The sequence below is a fragment of the Citrus sinensis genome, chromosome 5 (genome assembly GCF_022201045.2).
Source record: "Citrus sinensis cultivar Valencia sweet orange chromosome 5, DVS_A1.0, whole genome shotgun sequence".
In the NCBI taxonomy this organism is placed as follows: domain Eukaryota; kingdom Viridiplantae; phylum Streptophyta; class Magnoliopsida; order Sapindales; family Rutaceae; genus Citrus; species Citrus sinensis.
In genome coordinates this window covers 29,297,950-29,301,590 of record NC_068560.1, presented here as the reverse complement: position 1 = coordinate 29,301,590, position 3,641 = coordinate 29,297,950, and the positions used below count along the sequence as shown (strand labels likewise).

At 37.6% G+C, this 3,641-nt stretch overlaps 1 long non-coding RNA gene across 1 annotated transcript; it reads right to left on the bottom strand.

Moving 5' to 3' along the window:
* Nucleotides 1–759: 759 nt before the first annotated feature.
* Nucleotides 760–3,351, bottom strand: LOC102619304 (uncharacterized). The gene is made up of 2 exons (XR_008055396.1): nucleotides 2,672–3,351; nucleotides 760–2,080 (listed from the first exon to the last, which is right to left on the bottom strand). It is a non-coding gene; the product is annotated as an uncharacterized LOC102619304 (long non-coding RNA).
* Nucleotides 3,352–3,641: the final 290 nt, after the last annotated feature.

The following is a 3,641-nucleotide window of genomic DNA, read 5'->3' as shown; positions in this document are numbered from 1 at the left end:
TTTATAAAAATAATTATACAAAATATTAAAAACACACCTGGAAATCAAGATTATAAGGAGATGGAGAGAATTTGAGAAGAAGAGAGTTGTAAAGAGATGATTAAAAACATAGAAATGAGGCTCTATTTATAGAAAAATGACTTCATAATCTAGTGTTTTGCGGTCCATCATAAGCTTCATGCATGTGCTCCTCACAACCTTTAGATCAAGATCCAACGACTGGTCAAACTTCAAAAGTCAACATCACACGTGGCCTCGTTTGACTTGTCCAATTTGGCCAAAGAATGGTTGAGATTTGGCGGGTTAATGGGTGGATCGGGTCGACCCGAATACAAAGATTCGGATCCTACAACTTGCTTCACCAACCATTGCCACGTGGCACAATCATGGCCATTGAATCATGAACGGTTGAAATTTAGTCAAAATTGCCTATTATCCCATGCACTCATATCTATTGTAAGCTCATTTCATCATCCAATCAGTGCTCGGTCAACAGGAAAAGTCAATTTGTTTTACACAAGCCTAATTTGAAGCTGATCTTGACTGATCTTAAGGCTTTCGGACCTCCGGAATTCAAATTTGACATCCGTTTATCTGTTTGGAGCCTCGAATAACATGAAATTAATATTTTTCCTAATAAACACATAAAAATACACAAAATTAAATATATTTAAAACATAATTAATAATTCCTAATAGATTGCATGAAACGACCCGCCCCGCAACCTCCCCCAGGGCGAGTCTATCTAAACTCGTAAAATCGAATTAATAACAAATCTATAAAAATTTCGACAGAGTCTCCCTTATAAATAAAACATATCCAACCCTGCAAATGACAAAATAACACTCCCGAAATAATTTAATAACCAAACATCCTCCATAACCAACTTCTCAAACCAACTCATCAAATATCACCCAAAACATCCTAATATTAAAATATATCAGTTATCCTTAATTACAAAATATAACAAATAAATACAACTCGCAATAACCCAAAACTCAAAATTATTAAATCCACGACTCCTAGCGCCATCACGTGGCCACAATTTCAAATCTAACTATCGTTACTGGATCGACTGATGTACCTGCAAGTCTCCTGTGAGGGGGGGAAAATATAATAAAAAGTGGAGTGAGCATAAAACTCAGTGAGCTCAGTGAGTGGATAGTAGTTGCTAACAATTTAATAAAATATTTAAAATCATTTAATCTTTCTCAAATCAATTTCTCAAATCTTTTCTTAAATCAATTTCAATTTCGTAAATCAATTCTCAAATCAATTTCTCAAAATATCATAAACTCATTTAATTCAAATTGAATAACTGCAATAATAAATCTGCATAAAATCGATGGAATCACCATACTCATATTAAATACTGAATACTAAAAACTGTCATCAAACAAGTACCCAGGGGATAATCTGATCATATCCGGGCTACAACGGCCAGGCAATGACGCACTATCTGGGTAACGTCACGCCCCGGAGCCACAACGGATAGATGGGGACGATCTCATCTCATATCTCATATCTCATATCTCTTATCTCATATATCTGTACTGTGCATGCATAAGCCCCCAAAAGGCAAAAGCGCCCGAACACACGGCCCAAAGCCTCTATGTGTGTCCCGACGGGCCCCAAAGGCCTCTATCTCATCTTATCTGTATCTCTTTTCTGTATCTCTTTTTATCTGTATCTCTGTATCTGGAGGGAAGGGTACTGTCTAATGATTTCAAAACTGATAGTAAACATATGATCCCATCTGAAATCTCATTTTCTTTCTATTCAACATATCTCCAAGTCTGCTCAATTCTAATATCATGCTTTTACTCAAAAACGCTAATAAAATCATAAATCGAACTCATTCTCAATCATAATAAATATCAACACATAAATAAAAGTCAATTCGCTGGAAAATCATTAAATCAACGCATTAAACATTTATTTCTCAAACATACTGTACTATATAAGAAAATCAGCATATACTATGAAAATAGGTTTTGTATATTCCACTCACAGTGATGATGTCTAGACTCAGTATCAACAACGTCCGCGGGTAGATTCTCGTTCGCGGATGCGGATCCTCCTAATCACGGAAAACACCATAATTATTCTCCGTAAAAACCAATTAATATAATAAATCTCGAAACAAATATCTGTTAACGATAAACTATGCCCGCATGTATAAAATTACCAAAATACCCCTACATGCCAAAATTACCAAAATACCCCCAACATCAATATTTTACCAACTTATCCTCAAACATCATTATTTTACCAAATTATCCTCAGAATCGTCGATTACCAAATCGTCCTCAATTCAGATTACATAAATAACCAAAATGTCAAAAATTACGAAATTACCATCTGCACGTAAAATTACCAAAATGTCCTTATTGACTTAAATTACCGAATTACCATCGTAATCTCAAATTACCTCATTGCCCTAACTTAAAATTACCAATTTATCCACTGATTCCGCAAATTACAAATTCACCCTCAAATTTATGAATTTATCGAATTGCCCTTGAATTCAATATTACCAAAATACCCTCATATCAAAATTACCAAATTAACCTCAAAACCATAAATTACCAACTTTATCCTCAATTACAGCAATTACCAAAATATCCACAACATCTGAAATTACAAATTTGCCCTTGGACTGAGAAATTACCAAAATACCCTTGCTGGTCAACGGTCACCGGAATTCATCCGACGGCGACGGGAAGCTCAGGTCTGATAGCTCAGACCTCGGTGAGTCCAACGGTGGTGGCCGTGACCTCCCACCCGCGGCGGCAACGGCGGATCGAAGCTCCAAAAATCCAAAACTTTCCGCTGATCGTTCGGCGATTTCCCGGCGTCCTTGGTGGTTGTGGTTGGTCGGGAAATGTTGCTGGAGACGTGAGGAACCAGTTCCAAGTGGTGGTACGTCGAAAATCCGGCGGGATCAACGACGGCAAAAACGGGTCTAAGCCGCGAGTTTCCGATCCCAAATCGCAGGCGTTCTGGTCGGTTTCCGGTGACGAGGATGGCATGGATACGTTGCTCGTCTCTCAAGCTTCAAATCGGTACCAAGCTTGCCCGGAACGGTGGCCGGAAATGGGAGAACCGGCCGGGTCAAAGTCGCGGGTCCGGGTCGGTCAAATGGGTCAAACGGGTCAACTCCATCTCGCTCTCTCTCCCGCGTGCTCCTCTCTCTCATTTTGAAAACCAGTTTCCTCCTTTTATATGGAACCCGAATTCTTCTTCTTTCTCTTTTATTTTTTTTTTCCACTTAAGCTTGATACAAATTAAACTTCTACCGATCCCGTGACGTAAATAAAATCCGACTACTCGAGCTTTTAATCGCGCTCAATTTATATAGGTGGAGAGTCAAAAATAATCGGGTGTGGGGTATTACATTGCATAAACACAGATATAAATTATGACATAAACATAAAATAACATATTATCGCTTGATAATTAAACAATTTTTAATACTAATCACACCCCCAACCAGCTTATTGCTAGCCCTCTAGCAATTAAAGCGTTATATTAAATTAAGATTTATAAAATTCACATGCAAGTTAACAGTTGTTCATCTATCCTCTAAATTACCAAATAAATGAACTCTCCCAAATTTCTTTACCACATTGATGTTCACT